The sequence below is a fragment of the Orcinus orca genome, chromosome 13 (assembly GCF_937001465.1).
Source record: "Orcinus orca chromosome 13, mOrcOrc1.1, whole genome shotgun sequence".
In the NCBI taxonomy this organism is placed as follows: domain Eukaryota; kingdom Metazoa; phylum Chordata; class Mammalia; order Artiodactyla; family Delphinidae; genus Orcinus; species Orcinus orca.
In genome coordinates, this window is record NC_064571.1 from 55,056,998 (window position 1) to 55,078,128 (window position 21,131).

Genomic DNA, 21,131 nt, shown 5'->3' on the forward strand with positions numbered 1-21,131 from the left:
GTCCTGACTGCCAGTTATGGGGAGAAAAATGAGACAGACGCAGGCTCTGGCTGTCCAACCCTCACCCTCCCACCAGGCTCTTCCCAGCCCAAGAGCTTCCACCCCACTTCCCTGAGAGGTCCCTCCTCTTGGTCAGTCAGCATGTACTTACTGCTTACAGCTGTCGAGGGCTCTCTGTGTGAGAGGTAAGATGGCATCTTAGCATCAAGGGTGGTAATACCTACCTCGCTGGATGACACCTGACAAATGTATGGGATATGCTGAGTGCCAAGGACCAGTGGTAATAAAGAGATCAGAGAAGGAAGAGCTTGGCATGGGCTGGAATGGCCAGAACTTCATGGACAAGGTCATGCTCTTACCTTATCTCCATCTCTTCCCACAGCCTAACCCCTAACCCTAGCCCACTCTCTCAAAAAGACATGCCACTGCTAACAAGAAGGCAGTGGGGAGAGGGTTGGGAGAGGCTCTGAATGCCCCCACCTCCAGGAAATAAAACAACGGCCACCATGGTCCCTACTGGTGCAGACAGATGAAGGGAAGCTCCTTCTTTTTATAAATAATTAACCCAGTAGCATCTCATTCAGAGGAGAACAGTTAATTTTGGTGAAGAGGAAGTGAGAGCCCATAAGATGGGTGATGCTGGGAAGCTACCACTGGATCACGGAGGTCTGCCTCCCAATAATGCTTACGTCTTTATACCGGCAGCACAAATTCTCTGTACCACATGATTTAGGATAGAGTTAATTTATTTGGATAATGGTAAAAATCTGATCTTCTGGAACTTTCTGTGTGAATGTGAATTTTTTTTTTCTTTTAACTAATTACTTTGTAATAAAACAAACATGTATGGAGCAGTCACTATATACCAGAGACTAGGCAAAGGGCTTAGTATAGGTGATCACTTGTAGACCTCTCATCTGTATAAGTATGGGGTTGGCCAAAAAGTTCATTCGGGGTTTTCCATACAATGGTACGAAAATCCCGAACGATCTTTTTGGCCAACCCCATAGATACTATTTGTTATGCACTGAATGTGTGTGCCCCTTCAAAGTTCACTGAAGCCCAGTCCCCAGTGTGGAGGTATTAGAAGGCGGGATCTTTGGGGAGTGATTAGGTCATGAGGGTAGGACCCTCGTGAATGGAATTAGTGCCCTTATAAAAGAGACTCCAGAGAGCTCTCTCACGCCATTCTGCCACGTGAGAACACTGCAAGAAAATGGCTGTCTGTAAACCAGGAAGCAGGTCCTCAGCAGACACTGAGTCTGCCGGCACCTTGATCCTAGATTTCTCAGCCTCCAGGACTGTGAGAAATAAACGTTTGTTGTTTAAGCTACCCACTCTATGATATTTTTGTTATAGCAGCCTGAACTGACTAAGATACTCCCATTTAATTTACAAATGAGGAAACTGAGGCATGGAGAGGGTAAGTAACTTGCCCACAGTCCCTCAGATACAAGGTTGTAGAGCCGAGATTTGAACCCTGGCAGTTTGGCACAGAGCTCATCTCCCAAATTAGCTACAACCCCTGCCTCCCCATCTCACACACCTTCCTTCCACCTGAGCGTAAAATAAGTGCTTTATTTAGACTGACTGGTTCACTAGAGAAATGAGAGGGAGTTGGAAATTCAGGAGCCATCGGTGGCCCTCTCTACAGACCTCTTCTCCTGAGTTGATTGAGGGAGGGGTGGTCTTCAGGTGCTTGAACCCACCGAGAAAGTTTCTATCCATTCTAACGTCAGCTCAGTTAAATGTGGGATTTGAAGATTCCACCAAATGTGGAGTATCTTAGAAGCACCCTCAAAGATGCTAGGAAGCATTTGCAAATCTCCACAGACCTTGTGGCCTGTGGTTGAAGATTAGTCACTTACTCGTTCCAAGAGAAAAGTTCTCGGATAAGGCTTGCCAACGTAGGACCCGTCCTCCTCTTGGTTATTATAACCTCTCATTGTCCCAGGGTTTCCTCAGTCAGTGTGTTCTGACCTGATAGATGAGTAGAAAGGGCGATGGAAGAGTCAATGCAACTCGCTCATTTGGACTCCTTGGGTCAATAGAGTAATAATAAGGGCAGCTACCGTCTATCAGCATTTATCTGTATATGTAGGGAGCCGTCACTTTGCTTGATAGTAAGGGACTATAAAATAACCATGTGTGCTGAAACCCTGAAAAGCCATCTTAATAGTCACGGGGAAAAATGTTAATTGTTCTGTGAACTTTAAAATTTTTGTCAAAACATTAAGACCTCTCTACTGTCAGTTTTAAATGTTTATTGAAATGAAATACAATAGTAAAACCAACATTTACTTAGTATACTGAAACTTAAAACATTAGAAACGTTAAGAGCTAACATGTACTGTTTCTTTGTAAAAAGTCTATCAAGAAAATTTGAACAGTGGTCGCCTCCTTCTCACTGTAGAACATATGACACAGAGCAAGCATCTTTTCTATGCCTTGGCAAATTGTCATCCTCCTTTCTAAGTTTGGATCAGCTTCTAACACACTATTTGTACTTTCATTGTTGTGGAGTATTTCTGAGATTTCCTTTCAGGTGAAGTTTTTTGCTGGTGTCACTTCCTCTGGGACATCTTCACCCTTTTCATCACAACCATTCTCCACACTTATGCCACTAAGTTCATTAGCTCCTCCCACTGCATACAAGAGTCTCTCAAAGAGCGGCATCATCCGTATTCCCATGGTCAGCTCTTTCTTCTATGATTCCATTTATGTTGAGTTTGAATTTCACTTCCAACACGATCACTTTTATTTCTTTGCTGCACTTTTGTTTTTCTTGGCCAGCTCCCTCTTGTGATTAGCACATGGGTTTATCACTGGGACACAAGGAGGCAGCACAGCTACATGCTTTGCTGCCTGTGTGTGAATTGAGTAACAAATGCGCCGGGACCAGTCACCGACAGGCTTTGCAAGAAGTGATGCAATTGGTCACTGATCATGACGTGCCTCTGTCATTTATCTAGAGATTTATGGGTCAAAGAGCTAGCAGAGAAGTTTGTTCTTCATGCAATTACTCACAGTTAATACACACGGTAACTGAAATTGCAACCATGTTTTGGGACTGGTGTTATTGAACTACACCGTGATAACTGAAATTCATACTTAGTTGAACTCTGCAAAGTGAGCACTGCCTGTACATCACCTCATTTGACTCTCACGGTAGCTTTACGAAGGATGAAGCTATTGTTGTACCCATTTATAGATGAAAAGGCTGAGGGGGGCCAACTAATGTGCACCCATGGGCACACAGCAAGGCAGTGATGGAGCAGGAATCAGAACCCCCATCCGTGCGTCCAGCCCGCGCTGCTCACCACCACTCCTCAGGGCCTTGATCTGGAAGGAGGAAGGTAGTTGTGCCTTTCCCTGGAGGGCACCTCAGCCTACCAAGAGCTTGTGCGGCCTCATCTCACTCCTTGTCCTTGGGCTTCAGGCTGTAATTTAAACTTCCCCAGTGATTCCTATGCTGCTACAGTTGGCCTGGCTCATCACCCCCTGAGGCCGGTCAGGTAAGGATTGCCACGTCCATTTGAAATAGGAAGAAATGAAGTCCCAGAGAGTGGAAGAGCCTGGTCCATGCAGCACAGCGCGCTGTCAGAGCACCTTTCGCAGTGCTGCACTCTCTGAGGGCTACAGTAGAATGTGAACAGGGGCTGGGCTTCACACTGGGGTGGCTGAGCGCTGAGAGGACAGCTGCAGTTCTACCCCCTACCTTCCTCATCCCTCGCTGGCCACACTGCTGGGGCTTCCCCACCACATCCCAATAGCAGGAAAGCCTGTCCTCACTCTTGGCCCAGCCCAGATAGAAAGGATGTTTCTCATTAATAGGATCAGAAAAGGCATCTCTAAGAATGAAAGGAAACGTGGCTTTATTTGCCAAGGTCGCTCCCCTCGAAAGCCCTCCAGAAAGCATACAAAATTGTTAAATTATCAAAACATTAATTAGATTGTTAAATAAGACCGACTCTAATCCTCAAAGCATGTGGGGCAGGCCCTTTGATGCATCTGTGGCCTAATGGCTTTAGGGTCCGGCTGGCACGCACTTTCCAGAAAGTTGCAGTCTTGGAAGGAACCGCTGAAAAAGTAGGTGCAGAGACAGCATGTGCCCCAGCAGAGTCAGACCTGGACAGGCAGGCTGTGGACACCTCTGACCACCACAGCTTCTACAAGACAGAAGCCTCCCACCCAGCTTCCCCTGCCCCCAGGGTCGTACCTTCTGTCCTGACATTTGGAACACGTGATATATCCTATGACTTCTACTCGCGGATTCATATGTTTGTGTCTGGTCCCTTCAAATATGTTGTAAGCGTCTAGAAGGCAGGGACCAGCTGTTGTATACTCTATCCTCTACAGCACAGACTTTGAAAAATTGAATTAAAAGGAAACCTTCTATTTCCTTTTTATTTTCTCTTCACTCTCTGTCCGCCCCAGCTGATATAACGGGGAACGTGACTTGGAAATCTGCCTCACTGGCCAGTCCAGATCTTGGGACAGCAACCCCAAATTAGGCCCCAGAACCAAGTCCATGGCCGGCTGCGAGGACTTTCTGCATTGAGAATGTGAACGAGAAGATACAGTAAGTCAGGCTGTGTGGCTTTGATTCAACTGCGACTGGGGGAAATGAACCTTTCTGCTTTTCTGCTCCCCAGATTTCTTCGTTTATGTCTTAGGTTGAAACGCTGGAGACGGTTTGGGCCTGTTGGAATAGGACTGACGAAAGAAAAAACTTCAAAAAACCTATATTGGGCAATTTGAACCAACTCATTTTGGAAAATCATTATTTTTTGAAGGCCTATTAAGTGTCATACATTATGAGAGGAGTTTTCTCAAGTCTAAAGAATAATTCCCATTCTGTAAGTGAGAAAACAGATTCAGAGAGATTATATAATTTCTCCAAGTTTAACTAGTAAATGCAAGAAGTCTATCTGATTCACCCCAAGGTCTCTCAGCTGTTAACTCCATAAGTCCCTTTTTAACCTCTTTTTCTAGCATGTGAGCATTACATAGAAGCCCTTTTCTACTCCTCCACGTTGTAGTTCCTCCTTAGCCTTCAGACTCAAGTCAAACCCCCCATTCTGATTTACCTCCATCATCTCACTTCCCACGGTGCCCCCTGCTTAATCCTGTGACAGCACTTGGAACATTGGGTTCTAACATGTGAAGTTCCCCAGTACCCTTCCAGTCTGGAAACTCAAAACTACTTATTATTCATCTTTATGCCTTCAGTACTTTATGTAATACCTTTCCCTTAGTAAGGCTAGGATAGAAAAGGCAACACAGCTTTTCCCTCTCTCTCTCTCTCTCTCTCTCTCTCTCTCTCTCTCTCTCTCTCTCTCTCTCTCAACACTTGTCCCTAGACCCAGCCATTATATTGTAAGGAAGCTCAGGCCACTATGGAGATGATCTGACCACAGCCCCAGCTGAAGTCCCTGACTGAGGCTACTGTAATAAATCAGGTGAAAGATAAGGTGACTTGGACCTTGGTGGTGGTAGTGGAGATGACAAAAAGTGACTGGTTTCTGGATCAATTTTGAAGAGAGAGCTGAGAAAGAGAGATGTCGAGGATGGCATCCCAGGCACTGGAAGGTTGGAGTTGCCATTTACTGAGATGGGAAGACGAGGATGTGCAGGTTGGGGTGGATGGTAGAATCAGAAGCTCTTCTTCATGTTATGTCTGAGTCCCATAATGAAGCGGAGATACTGTGCTTGCAGCTGTATATGTCAGTCTAGAGTTCAGGGGGCTGGAGATGGAAATGTGGGGGTCATCAGCACATAGACAATAATTAAAGCCACAAGAAAGGATGAAATCACCAAGGGAGTGTGTGTAGATAGAGACAAAGCCCAAGGACATTCAAGGCCATGTCAGTGCTCAGCGTTTGAGGAGATGAGAAAGAACCAGCTTAGAGCAGGAAGAAACAAAGAAGAAGGGACCAGCAAAGAAGTCTGAAAAGCAGCAGCCAATCATAAAAGGAGACCCAACAGAGTAGAGTCCTGGAAGCCAAGAAAAGAGTTTCAGGAAGGATAGGGTGATCAGGTGTGTCAAAGCTGCTGTAGGTGAAAGTAAGATGAGGACTGAGAATTCACCAAGAGATTTGTAACATGGTGGTCATTGGGAACCTTGACAAGAAAGATTTCAGTGGAGTGGTGAGGGCAGAAGCCTGACTGGATTGAATTGGAGAGGGAATGGGGAACAGGCAGCGGGTACAGCCCGCTCTTGAGAGAAGTTTTGCTATGGGGCGCAGAGAAATGGGAGGAGGTTGTAGGGTAAAGAGCGAGCTTTTTTAAATATGGGAGATATAACAACACATTAATATACTCATATAAAGGATCCAGTAGTAGAAAAAATGTGATGACACAAAAGAAAGGAGAGAGGATGATTACAGAAAGCCCTTGTAAGGCAAAAGGGACGTATCTGAGGTACTAATGGAGGGGCTGGTTTTGGATAAGAGCAGGGACAGTTCACGCACAGTGTGGGAGGGAAGGCAGAGTATGGGGGACAGATGCAGACACGTGGGTGGATGTCGTGTCAGGAGCATGTGGAGGGCTCTGCTGATCGTGTTCTCACAGAAATGGGGGGCAGGCTCTCACTGGGTATAGACAACAGATCGATATCTGAGAATGTGGGAGAGTGACCAGACCAGGAGTACCGGGCAGAACTAAGGGTCCGCTTGGAGTTAGGGCTCATGGACATGAATGTGAACCCATGTATGTTTCTCTCCAGCCATATTCAGCTACACGGGTGCAGGCATGGAAGTTTCCATTTTTAAAGGATTGGGCTTTTGCCAGGAATACAATGAAGGGAGAAAGTTGGCCAGGGAGTTGAGAGAAGGGATTATAATCACAGAACATGTAATCTAAGATGGCAACGGAGGGAAGGGCATGAGGGGCATTGGAACAGTAGTGAGAGCACTAAGTTCTAGGTCCCAGTGGGGCTAAACCAGAGCTGGTGCTAGTTCACGGAGTGTCTTCAATGAATTAGATAAACACTTCCCCTCTATGTGATATGGTCCCACAACTGTGCAAAGAAAAAGCTGCCTCTTCCCCTGGGTGGATAGAGCCATGATTCAGGGTTTATAGTGTCATTTCTGGAGCTTGGGCTGGATTTCAAGGCCCACTTGTCCCCTTGGCCAAGGACTTCTGTGCAGTACCCAAGATACACAACTGTGTATGGCAGCCCCAGCTCAAAGGATTGTTAGAATCAAGTACTAGAGGGATGTACTACAAGGCAGCAGGTGGTGATCCTAGAGGCGGGGGGCGGGGTTGAAATTGAGATTGTGAGAGGGTGGCAGTCATTAGTGATGGGAAGGTTATAAGGTGTGTGTCTGTGATAGGGTAGCACACAAGGTATTGGAGAGGAGGTTGTGAAGGAACTGAGAAGTCTGGATGTTGGGAGGATCCCCTTCATGGACGATGGAATCACCAAAACTTATAACTGCAGAGTGTGGGAAACAGCACAGTGAGCTGGGGCTCCGTAGATGACTGCAACAGGAGACGCTCACAGGGTCTGTAGGCTGATGGCATGTGCTTCAAAGCAGGCGTTTTATTGAGGAGGGAGGAACAGCGATGCCCAAGCGGAACTGAGGATCAGAGAGGGCCACTACTCCAGCCCCAGCCCCAGCAGCATGAGAGACGGAGGAGAGGAAACAGCCCCCACTTGAGGGATACAGAGGAAGCTGTGTCCTGAGTGGAAAGCCAGCTTCTGGTTGGAACAAGAGCATGGAGAGAGCATCAGAGAGAAGCAGCGGATGGAGGGGATACAATGGACCATGAGACCCAGAGAGCCTGGGGAACTGGGGGAGTGGGAGACAGGCTAAGACTGGGCTTTGTGGAGCTGTCTGGAGGGGAGAGTTCAGGGGTGAAGGATGGTCTGGGAGTCCTGGGCTCCTTGCGTGATTGACGTAAACAGGGGTAAAGAGCATGAAGGTCTGCAAGGCAGATCATGATCCCGAGGCTGTGAGTGTTGGGGTGGGAGTGTCTCGTAAGAGCACGTGGAAGCCGGGGCCTCTCCTCATTGCTGCTGATGGAGTTGAGGAGGCTGTGGGGAGACCGTATTACCCTTGGTCTGTATCTGAGTACCTTATCAGAAAAATATACGCCTTCTGATTTGTCCAATTTTGGTGTTCCTTCAACTCCATGTGTCTCTATCTTAATGACAAGTGTTATTTGCTCTCTCAGACTGAGCATAATAGGTCAGTGATGACCCCAGAAGGCCAGGCCTCCACTGGACTAAACTTCTGGAATCCATATTCATGCAGCTGCTCTCAACTTGTAACTTCAACTGCGATGTCCAGCCCGATAGGCCCTCCTAGGCGTTCATTCTCACAGCCTTCTAATGTACTGGCCCCCGGGCTGTTCTGTAAACTGTTGAAGCCATCTTCAGCTCACTCTAAACCGGAAGAACTAGATGTGTATCAGGAGAAACCAAAACACTGTTTGATTAATCACCACCTTGCAAGCTGGAGAGTGATGGCTGGGCACAAAATGTGGTCGTTATCTAAATGGAGTGCCGGCCTGTCCCCGGGATGGTGAACAAATGGACTCCCCTCTATTTATAAACAACCCTGAGGGATGAGCAACTTGGTTTACGCTGAGAAGGGGCCATCATTCATTTTTATCCATCATACCTGCTTTTAGTGATATTACACACACACCCTGCTTGGGCTAGAATCTCAACAACCCAAGAGGTTTATGTGCTTTTAACACCAATTTTGAGGGTCTCTGTGTACATTTCATCATGCGGGGGGTAACGGGGGCCCTGAAACGCAGTGTGTGAGCTGATTTCTTCCTCAGGGCTTCATGCAGGGTTCATGATGAAGATGAAATTGGGTAAACTACTGTTGGCCCCAAGGGTGTGTCTGTGAACTTCAGGTGATTCCAGGAGGTGAGAAGGCGTGAGACGCTTAGATGACCAGGATTCCCCTGGCGGGGAAGGGGTGGAGTAGAGCCAAGTAAGGAAGATGGTCTGTGATGTGCAGTAAGCCCAGTGCAGCCCTGGCCCGAAGCAGGCATTTAGCACTTAGTATTTGCTAAATGGATAGAAGGAGAGGGAAGGGAGGGCTGGCCAGAGCAGAATTCCTCCACTTTATAATGCAAATTATTTAACGTTGGAATAGCATTTCCATTTTCTCCAGCTCTCCTCAGATATTAATGCTTATGTTTAAAATAGTCCTGAGAAGAGTGCAAGGAATCATTTCAGAGGTGAGGGATGTGAAGCGCAGGGCAGTGGGGTGGCTTGCAAAAATCGCCACTGTGTCTACTGTAAGGTCAGAGCAAAGTCCCAGCCTTCAGATTTCCAGCTCAGGAATTGTTCCACTCAGTCCTTAGCCCGTCCCATCCCTATTGTATGTTGGGCTCTGTTGAGAGTGCCGAAGTCTTCTTTCCACTTCCACCCAACCAGGGAGGAAAGAAAGATGGTTTTATGAAACAATCAGAGACTAGCAGAGAAGCTGTCGAACCCTGGTTAGGACAAATTTTGCTGTAGGAGCTGAGAGGGAAAATGAGAGCGTAGATCAGGACGTCCTGGGGCCGTGTAGGGCTGGTGTCTTTACAACAGCACCGTCCCACAGTAATTCGTCATTTTACATTGTCTAGTAGCCGCACTACAAAAAGTAAAAAGAAACAGTTGAAATTAAGTTTAATAATATATTTAACATACAATAGCCCAATTATCAACACGTATTCAACATATAATCAATATACACAATTATTAATGAGATGTTTTAAATTCTTTTGTTTTGCATTAAAGCTTTGAGGTTCTCATCTGTAGTTTACTTTTATTTTTTTAACAGCTTCATTGAGGTATAACTGATGTAAAAACCTGCAGATGTTTAATGTATACAATATGATGATTTGGACATACCCATATACCTTTGAAACCCTCACCACCCATGTGTAGTTTAATTCTCTCTTCATATCCTGAATTTTTATTAGAAAAACTAGATCTGTATTTAAATTACATTAAATATCCAGTTGAAAAAGTAGATTCATATAAACAGGTCGTTCCAAACAGACTTAAAAGTTTTCTAATAACTTAAGTATTAGTTTTTAAATTTAAATGAACTGAATGTAAATATATTTAAAACTCAGTTCTTCGGTCTACATTTCATGCCAGCCACATTTCGAGTGCCTAGTAGCTTCACATGGCTCGTGGCTACCGTATTGGATGGCTAATGGCAGCCGCAGTGGCCGAAGCTTGGCTTTTATAGTTTCAGACTCCGGGAAGTGGGTCAGGCTTTCTCTTTCCCGTCATTTACCACCTGGCATCTTCTTCCCATTTGTTATCCTGATCAGTATGACTGCTTACCAAGAGGACAAGGCCTCAGTCTATGAACTACCCATTAACGCATGAATAACTTCAGTAAGTGGGTATGGATTTGTCACGCTACACTCTTGTCTCCTCTGACAAAGAAGCTGACGTATGTCAGGGCACACCAGTACCCTCTCAGACTCACAGAAGGACAATAATCCTTCCACATGACCGTCAACATGTACACAAACCACACAAGCGCCCCCATACCACAGCACACACCACATACACACACACACAGTCCTCCCACATCACACACAATCCACACATAGACACCACACGCACTCATACCACACACACACACACATACCATACACACATACATACACACGCCATACGCACATACCACTCACACACATACCCCTCACACAAGCCACACACAGAGACACACACACACACATCTTGTTCTTCTAAGGTCTGTGACACTGAGTAAGGAGGAGGAGCTGTCCATTCTACATTGTTGACCCTCAAAAATTAATTTTTGAATGTTAGGGCTCAAGCTCTGAACAAGGAGTTAGGAGACCTATCATCTATTCCCACTTCTGCTGCCACTTACCCATGTGTAACCTTGACCAAGCCAGTTAACTCCAGTTTCCTATCAGATGAGAGGTTAGGTCCTTCCCAGCTCTGATATTTTAGTCCAGGAGTTGGCACACTACTGTCTGTGGGTCAGATCTGCTCATGCCCATTCATTTACATATTATCTGTGCTGCTCTCCCCTACAGTCACAGAGTTGAGGATTTGGGCAGAGGCCATATGGCCCACAAAGCTGAAAATATTTATTCTCTGGCCTTTTATAGAGTTTGCTGATCCTGTTCTCATCTGTGGTTCCAACTCATTTTAATCCTCTCTATACGTTAACTTTGTTCCTTATCAAACAAACAATATTCACTCAACAAATAATGGTCACCATTATTGTGCAAAGTATTATGAAAATCACTGAAATACAGTGGTGACCAATACAAACACAGTCATTGCCCTCAGGGATTTTTAACGTTCCTGCTCAGAGTAGAAGTTGCTGATCTCCAGGGTGACGGGGACTGCTGTTGTACCCCAATAGCCATATTGATGTTGACACATAAATGACACATAGGTGTCATTTACATGTCCACTTGGCTGGGCCATGGTGCTTAGATGTTTGATCAAACATTATTCTGGTGGTTTCTGTAAGGATGTTTTTGAATGAGATTGACATTTAAATCAGTGGACTTTGAATAAAGCAGATTGCCCTGCATAATGTGGGTGAGCCTCATCCCATCAGTTGAAGGCCTGAATGGAACACAAAGACTGGCAGCAAGAAAGAACTCTCCAGCCTGCTGGTCTTCAGACTGGAACTCCAGCCTCAGCTCTTCTGGCTTTGTGGCCTGCCAGCCCACCCTGAGGATTCTGGACTTGCCGGCCTCCATGCTCACATGAGCCAGTTCCTTATAACAAATCGCTTTTTACATATAAATGCATCCTATTGGTTATGTTTCTCTGGAGAACCCTGACTAATATACATAGTAGTAGAACTTTTAGCTGGCAAATGGCCATCTGGAATAAAGACTCCATTTCCCAGCCTCTCCGGTAGCTCGGTGTGGCCATGTGACCAATGGGATGCAAGGAGAAGTTTGTGTGGCAGATTCTAAGGACCTTCCTTAAAAGAGAGCTGGCGCCTGCCCTCTGCTACCCCTTCCCCTCTTCCTCTTCCCTGCTGCTTGTAACAGAGACGTGGCAGGGGGCACTCCATTCTCGACCACAGCAGGGGGACCAGCCTGTGAACTGGAGATCCCCCAAATGGGGAGACCCCAGAATGAATCTGGGTTCCTGAGGGTTTTGTGAAGTAAAGCCACTCCGTCGTTCTGAACTTTTACTTGAGAGAGAAACGAACTTCTTTGTCTAATCCACTGCTGTTTTGGATGTTAGTTACAAGTAGCCAAACCTAATCCTAAATGACATGCCCGCCCTTTGTGTATCCCTCTGCTATGCCTGAGTACAGTATCTGCTGTAACTGAGGGGACCTGCCACAGGGTCCAGTGTATGCTGAATGCATGCGCACAGGTGCTGGTCGCATTTACGTATCCCAGAGGATGGGTTGGAACAAAGGAGGGTTGTCCTCCCAGGAAGTTAAGTTGAAAAAGAAATGGAGATTGTAACCTAAACATTACTATTTCTCCTCTCTCCCTTGGGTAGAAGAAATTTTGTTTAAAAAGCAAATTTTTAAAAGTTCAGTCGGTCAAATCATTTTTCTTTGTCTTTGACGGAATGTGTTCTTTTTTTTTCCCAACATGATACTAAAGAGTTTCTATTCTTTGCCAAGTCATTTGGATATTATTGGGTATAAACACACCTATGTGTCTTAGACTATATCACAGTCACATGGTATTCAAAGCCAGGTTTTTTATTCCTATAAAAATATTTTTCACATGTAAAATAAATGTTAGCTAAACTGATAAAAACTACGTGTGTGTGTAGTCCCTGCCATAACCTTGTCCACCAGTGCTGTTCAGAATGACTATTGCATTAGAGATGGCAATCGATGCCTGCTTTATCCACACCCCAACTCACAGTCTCTCCTCCTGAGTGGCATGTTGCCCACCCCTCAGCTGACTGCACTCTGGGTGGGTGCCCAACACAAGGGCAGTGAAGCCACAGGCTGACCGGAGCACTAGGCCCTGCCCCCCAAAAATGATCGAGAGCAGTTGGCCAGTTATATTTCTCTTAAGACACAGAGAAACAACCAGTTAGCTTTGGAAACAGAGACCAAAAGTTGTCTAGAGAGTTGCCACAAGTGAAGGGAGCCAGAAGTCATGATGGGCCATATGCAAGGTGAAATAACAAACTATGAGTGAGCAGAGAAGAGAATGGAACAGACAGGCAGACAGAACGAGAAATGTTGGCAGGGAGGGCTGGTCTCCAGGGCCGCCACTGTTCCTTCTAGCTTTCCCGTTCCTGATCCATTTCCAGATCCAGAGCACATGCTCCTGAAGCAAACCTTCTACAACTGCAGCGACCTTTGTTGTGCCTCTTCTTTGATGGTCCTTTGCCCCTTGGCACTTTGGAGCCCAGCCCTGAAGGGGCCGGGTAATCTGTGAATGGATCACAGCCAGACTAGAAAACACAGGGATTTCACCTGAGGATTTTTCACTCAAGTATTCCTAAAAACGTCAAAGAAAAGAGGAGAAAGGACAACTTTCTGGAAGGGCAGATGTAAAATTTGAAGAAACCAAATCTGCCATCTTGCCGCTTGGAGAGGGCTTTCTTGGAGGCCTTTGTTGTGCTGTGGGCTTCTTCAGAGTTAGAGGTTATCTCTGATGGGAAACCCAGGAAACAGCTGAAGTCGGAGAGGAATCACCTTCCACTGAAGTTAACCTTAAAAGGTGGGTATCATAGTTTGAACATCCCAACCTCTCCCATCTCCCTTTGGCTGAATGAGATCAAACCTTGTTGGTTAGGCAGAGCTAAACAAGGCAATGCCTCTTTGGGCTCCTCCGCAACAATCCTCCTGCTGCCCCGAGGCTAACTCAGGCCCGAAAGACCCATAAACGTAGGTCTCTGTGTAGAAGCTAGTTCGGGGTCTCTCTCTGAAACCCAACCCCCAGCCCAGCCTTGCTGCATGAGCTCATTCTGCCCCTACGGGGAGACTGAGAAAAACGTCTGTGAATTTGTCTTCCACTCTGTCAAAATAAGAACAGAAAAAATACACCACTGCAAAAGTGTTTTCCTTCAGCTTTTATTTGCACACATTCTGTATAATTATGGTCAGCAAGAGGGCATTTTCCATAGCCACACTGGCAGTATTTTCCACATAAAGTTTTACGCTGGCCGGCAGCCTGCCCTTGAGCTATTTACTTGTGCGGTGGATAGAAAACCATCAGACCTATGGCCAGTTAGACCCCAGCAAAATGTTTTCATTTGGACCTCTCCTGCAACAGGGCATATTATTTTAATTTCCCCTCCACCCCTTGTCCCTCTTCTTTAGGTAAAGTGATTCAATATGGTGCAACCACCTTTACACAATCAACTCTATGGTATACCTTCCACTTAACTACTAATGTTCACATTTTTAAATACTTCTCCCTAGCTTTCAATATCTTAGAAATTGCTAATCCAACGTTATCCCACATGACGCCATCTCATTCCTTCTCTATCCAGTTAAGCCTTTTGTTTCACACCAAGCCCATTTCCTCCTTCAGGCCATTTCTCATGCTGTGCCCACTATCACGATCCTGAATGCCTGCCTCATTCCTCAGCGCCTCTGAATCCTGCCCCACCACTCAACACCCAGGCCTCCTTCTCAGCAAAGCCCTCACTGACTGCTGAAGTCATCCTAATTCCTCCTTCCTTCTATGTATGAGATGGTCACTACCAGCCCAATTTTTGTAATTGAGTCACTAGACAAATTGATCAAAATGTTGACATTGGTTTGTTGCATAGAGCCGTAGCATAAATCAAATAATTCACTTAACAAGTACTTACTGAGCACCTACTTTATGTTCAGTCCTGCAGGGAACGTTCCATGTCGGAAAAAGTATGGGGATTCAGTGAATTAGACCTGTTTCTATCCTTGAGGAATTTGCAGAGACCTTGGAGAAAGAAAGTTCCACACATGAAAGAACAATTCCAGAGCTGGAGCCCAAAGAATGATGGTTCCTCAAGGCAACATGATGTAGGACAAGAAGGCAAAGAGAAGCCAACACCATCCACTAGAGGGGGGCAGAGGATGCAAGGCAGTTCTAGCTGACAGCAGAGTCAACTTTCTACTGTTGATTGGATACATGCATGGATGGATGGATGGATGGATGGATGGACAGATGGATATTAGTATGAATGAGCCAACAGATGGATGGTCCAAAAGGCATCCATCCATCCATCCATTCTAGAAACATTTATTGAACACTTACTAAGTGCCAGTCTCATTGAAGACTATCTTAGCTGGATAAGATAGCCTTCAATGAGATTGTAGTCTAGTCTGGTGGCATGGCAATGCAGTCATAAGTCAACCAACAGTGACTTTAAAAGTTTAAAGAGAAATAATAATAGCTACCTTTTTTTAAGCACCTATAATATGTTAGGCATTTCTCAAACATTAGTGTTATACTCCCCACTCTGGGGTGCTGCAGCAAACTCACGGGGGAACCGGGAGTTATTTTAGATTTTGAAGGAAACGTATGATACTCAATATCTGTTAGACACTGTACAAACTACTAGCTCAAGGTAGTTCACAGTTTTAACGTGAGATCACACTACATTCCTTTCCATGATGTCATATCTTGTGGAGCTGGCTCTCTGGTGGCAGCTGCAATAAATAAACAAGAACCATATGAAAATCAGCATGGAACAAGGGATTAGGGCAGCAGGGTCCCATCAGATTGCAAGGTCTGAGAAGTTGCAAGAGGTGCATGCATCTCATTAATAAGTAATTGTTGTTAACTTAAGAATGAAATAAAACTACTACTTTTTTCTTTTAATATATATTTATTATTTTGTCAAGACATAGATACTTAAGCTGTTTGGTCCTAATTTTTAAAAAATTTTCATTGAAATATAGTTGATTTACAATGTTGTGTTAGTTTCAGGTGTACAGCAAAGTGATTCAGATATATATATATTCTTTTTTTTTACATTCTCTTCCATTATAGGTTATTACACAATATAGAGTACAGTTTTCTGTGCTATACAGCAGATTCTTATTAGTTATGTATTTTATATATAGCAGTGTGTATATGTCAATCTCATTCTCTCAGTGTATCCCTCCCCCACCTTTATCCCCTGGTAACCATAAGTTTTTTTCTACATCTGTGACTCTACTTTTGTTTTGCAAATAATTTCTTTTGTATGTTTTTATTAGATTCCACATATAAGTGGCATCATATGAGATTTGTCTTTCTGTGTCTAACTTACTTCACTCAGTATGATCGTCTCTAGGTCCATCCATGTTACTGCAGATGGCATTATTTCATTCTTTTTTATGACTGAGTACTATTCCATTTAATATATATATATATATATATATATATATATATGCCACATCTTCTTTATCCATTCATCTCTCAATGAACACTTAGGTTGCTTCCATGTCTTGGCTATTGTAAATAGTGCATCTATGAACATTGGGGGGCATGTATCTTTTCAAATTATGTTTTTCTCCAGATATATGCCCAGGAGTGGGATTTCAGGATCATATGGCAGCTCTATGTTTAGTTTCTTAAGGAACCGCCATACTGTTCTCCGTAATGGCTGCACCAATTTACATTCCCACCAACAGTGTAAGAGGGTTCCTATTTGATTCTAACTTTTAGTAAATGGGACTCTTATGTGTCTCTTAAGGCCTAGAGACACTGTGAAAAATTGACTGACATACTGAGGACACCATAAACTGAGAAAGCTTGAGACCCTCTGTTTTATTGCCAATCCTCCCAAGTTACTAACTTGCCAAAGATCACACAAGTAGTAAGTTCCAGAGTCAGGATTCGAACCCACATCTATTCTAGTGGTCTCTAAAACTGCATCACTTTTGTTTATAATAATGACGGGAGCTCACTGGCTCCTCCGGAGGTGGATAGACAGGATGGTTGGTGGGGCAGAAGTTAGAGAAGTAGCGTGGGACCCACAGATCATGGAACCGAGAGCCCTGAGGGGCACACTGGGCAGTCACTTAGCTCTGTCACCCTTTTTGTGCTGAGTTTCCATGGGACCCTGTTTTGGTGGGAGGAAGAAGAAACAGCCCCTCAGAGGTATGCAGCAATAGACAACAACCCTGTGATTTTCTCAGCGCTGGTCATGAAACGGGGAGAGAGCGAGGGTGTGGAGACCATAATGAGGTGTGAGAAATGGCGGCTGAGTCTGCACACATTTGGGGGATCAAACAACTTTTCTTGCAGCCTGCTGATTTTTGAAAACTTGAGTGGTTGCTGTCACAGTCATATCCACAAATGACCGGGCTTCTGTCATTTCAGATGGGCAGAGTCCTGCCAAGATTGTTGGGCGAGTGGAGGCAAGTTCTCCTGAGAGAGAAACTCTCCGGAATTGGGAAAAATTTAGGTCAACATCATTTGAACCTTGACCTCCTGCTCTTTTGTCCCCAGGAAAGACATTTCCTTGACCTCCAGAAATTCCTCTGCCTCAAGGGAAGACTCCTCTCCCCTCCCTTCCCCCCATACCCCACGCCTCCAAATTGGGCTGGGAACAGATTCAGGGCAGGACCCCAGGGAAGCACGATGGCCTTGCAAGTGTGGAGAGTGTGAGAGGCTGCTCTGCAAAGATCTTCAAAGGCAAAGCCCGAGGCGCTGGGCACCCCAGGAGGGTGTGCTCCATAGAGAAGTGTGGAGGGAGAGCCTGCCTGCAGGGCCTGGACAGAGAGACCCCCTACTGTGGCAGCAGGCCTGCTTGTAGGAGCCCCTCTCCCATCCGAGAAGCCTAATTCAATTACCCTTATCAGAATGCCTCTGAACTTAACACAGCAGATAATCAGTTCCAGAGGCAGATACTGTGTGGGGACCCAAAATGATTTTGCTTCCCCAAATTGGAGGCTGAAATTGGAGATGTTTGGGTAATGGAAAACATAATCTCTCCCTGGGTCCAACCCCCCTCCCAGTACCCACACCTGAGACACCCCTACCAAGGAACCAAGGGAACTGGGATTCTCCTTAAGACACCTGGCCGTGAACTTGACCTTTTCCCCCCATCCTCTTTGAGCCACAGCCAGAAAGAAGCCGTGTAGAAGCTGGAAGCAGGAGGGGAAAGGGATTAACATTTACTGAACGCCCCTACATGCGTCAGATTCATGGTACACACTACCTAATTTAAACCCAACATGCCTTTTGAAGAAAAATGTTAGCATCACCACATTACAGAAAGCAATGGAGATTTGGAAAAGTTAAATCACAGCCTGCGCACGCATCCTTATAAGCAGCACAGGTGAGACTCAAACACAGGTATCAGACTTTGCAGCTCACTATCTAACTAATTAACTAACTAAGGTGGCCTCTCTGCTCAACATCAGAAAGCAAATAGAAACTCACTTATTCAAGGATCCATAGCGACCCTCCAGGGTACACTTGTCTCGTGTAAGGAAATAGACTCCAAAAGGCTAAGTAATATTCCCAAGGCTGCACAGCTGGCGAGTGTCTCAGTTAAGAGTTAAGTCCAGTGAGGTTGGAATCAAAGCCAGGGATCTCAGTACTATCTCAGCTGCCATCCAAACTGTCTTCTAGAGACTTCCCGTAGCCCTAAGTGCAGAGAACATATCTTCTCATTTTCCCCACTGGGCCTGAGACAGAACCAGCACGGGTTGATTTCTGGGTGCTGGGTAGCCAGGACTACTGCTGAATGTTCAGAGGCTTTCCATCGTCAAACGAGAGCTCTCAGCTCCTCTTTACCTTAGAATTGTAGGACATACAATGTCAGCACCGGAAAGAACTTCTCCTATCAGTGTATCGCATCCAGTATTTATTTAAACTTACTGTTTTTATTAGGTAAGATTTGACACGGACAGAATAATGTCTACATAAATTACAAACCAGGGGCTTCCCTGGTGGCGCAGTGGTTGAGAGTCCGCCTGCCGATGCAGGGGACACGGGTTCGTGCCCCGGTCCGGGAGGATCCCACATGTCGCGGAGCGGCTGGGCCCGTGAGCCATGGCCACTAGGCCTGCGCGTCCAGAGCCTGTGCTCCGCAAAGGGAGAGGCCACAACAGTGAGAGGCCCGCGTACCGCAAAAAAATTACAAACCATCATTTATGGTCAGGGCATTCAAGATGGCTGTTCTCTTGCTCTCTCTGTACATCTGTTTGACCAGTCCCTGTTTCACCTACACCCTACTCACATGACTGTCCAATCCTCTTAATTATAGGACTTAATCAGTAACTGCCTACATGCTTGCCCTCTGCCCCTGCTGCTGGTTTCCCTGGTAACTGATGAGCCAACCTGACAGTCACTTCCCCCTTTAACTGGTAGCCTCCTTCTCCTCATCACCTCCCTCCGGTAGGAAAGACTGCTGCCCTGTCCTTCTTGCTGTCTGCTGTACACAGTGGGGTGTTGCTCCAGAACTTTTGCTTCAGACTTGTAAGATTCCCTATCCAACAGTCCACTGACGTCTCTGTCACTGCCTCTGGGCTTTTTCTTCAATCTTGCAACTGGGCAACTATAAGGCTTGCAGGCCTGTGGGATGCAGCCGAACACAGAGTAATCATAAAACCTGCGAACCCACCATACCCTCTTAGAACTAGACCATTACAATGAAGTCTCCTCCCATTCCTTTCTCACACCTCCTGCATAGAAATAACCACTACCTTGAATCTTGTATTTATCGTCCCCTTGATTATTTTTATAATTTTGCCAGCAATGTTTGCGAGGTAGATTACATTATTGCTCCAAGTCCTTTAGATGCCCTTTGACATATGACTTTGCAGTTCCTCCCGTTAGAGGTGGAATACACTTCCCTGCCCAGTGATTTAGGTTTGCTTTGGCCGGTAGATTGCTGTAGGCATGGATGGATGCCAATTCTGAGCCTAGGTCTCAAGAGGCATCACGTGTTTCCACTTTCTCCTCTTGTATTCCTGCCTCTGCTATGAGAAGGACATGCTCCAGAGCTCACCTGCTGGTCCAAGCAGGATGAGAGACACGTGGAGCAGACCTGGACCCAAGCTGAAGTCAGAACCAAACCCAACTGAGTCCAGACTAGATCAGCCAACTCCCAGCCAATCCACAGACGCCCGAGTGAGAATACATGAATGTTGTAAGCCACTGAGTTGGGGACTAGTTTGTTACGCAGCATTATCGTGGCAATGGCTGATGATATACTATCGATCTCTAAAGACCATATCATTTTATTTTGCTTGTCTTCTGAGCTTTGGAAAATGATAATATTGCATGTCATTGTCTACTACTTACTCTTATTTCCTACTCAACATTACGTTTCTGAGATTTAGGCAATGAAATATAATACAGTAAATGAACTACAAAAGTAGCCCCCTCGGTTTAGAGATGAGGACAGTGAGTGATGCACGGAGCTCATGAATGTCTGAGCTGACTTGGGACCCCAAGTCCTGTTCCTCCCGCAAATATTTATTGGGCATAAACAGAGCACTTTCCTCAGTGCTGGTAATATAAAGGTGAACTGGGCATGGAAGATCCTTGCCCCGAAGGGCCTTATGTTATAGGAGCCACTTCATGGAAAGAGGGCAACGCCCATCTGTGCTTCCTACCGCCTCGCTACCAATGCTTCCTATCGCCTCTGCCCTGCCAGCCAGTTCCCCTCATCCTTCACCACGTCTGGTCCCTGGAGGCAGATAGTGTAATTAAGGCAGGCTGTGAGGAGAGCGGGCAGAAACTAGGGAGTGGATAGCTCTCCTCGAGAGAAGCGCTGGCAGACACTTCCAGGGAAAGGGCCAAGATTTGCCACCTTAGGGAGGCAGGTTTACATTTATGCAGGTGACACGAGTCTGCAAGGAATGAGCAGTTATCCTGCCAGAGTGGGCCCTGCAGTGAGCTCGGCAGCCCCAGGGACTCGGCTCCTGGAGTGAGCAGTCATCAGCAGAACATGTTTGGAAGACAAAGGATGAGAAATGTTCTTCACCCTTGAGAACTTTGCAGTCAAATGAGGGAAGGAGGATACACAAAAAATGCGGGCCTCACACCACTTCCACAAACACCCAACCTCACAGCTCTAACCAGAGCTTAGCAGATACACGTGGACTGACATGGACGTGCAGGTGCCCGGAAGTGGCTGAAATGACCAGATGTACTGTCATTCCATAGACAGGTGTCTTTTGTTTCTCTACAACATTTGGGTAGTTCCCATGAGAGTTGCCTTTTATTCGATGCTTTGGAAAAACAAG

The 21,131-nt window shown here is 45.7% G+C and overlaps 1 long non-coding RNA gene across 1 annotated transcript in view; it reads right to left on the reverse strand.

The window, feature by feature from the left end:
• Positions 1-9,484: 9,484 nt before the first annotated feature.
• The window catches only part of LOC125960826 (uncharacterized), a 65,935-nt gene continuing 54,288 nt past the window's right edge, over positions 9,485-21,131 (reverse strand). Inside the window, exons 2-3 of the long non-coding RNA XR_007470890.1 lie at positions 14,771-14,877; positions 9,485-9,605 (exon numbers count right to left, since the gene is read on the reverse strand). This is a non-coding gene — a long non-coding RNA (uncharacterized LOC125960826). The remainder of the gene's footprint in view (positions 9,606-14,770; positions 14,878-21,131) is intronic.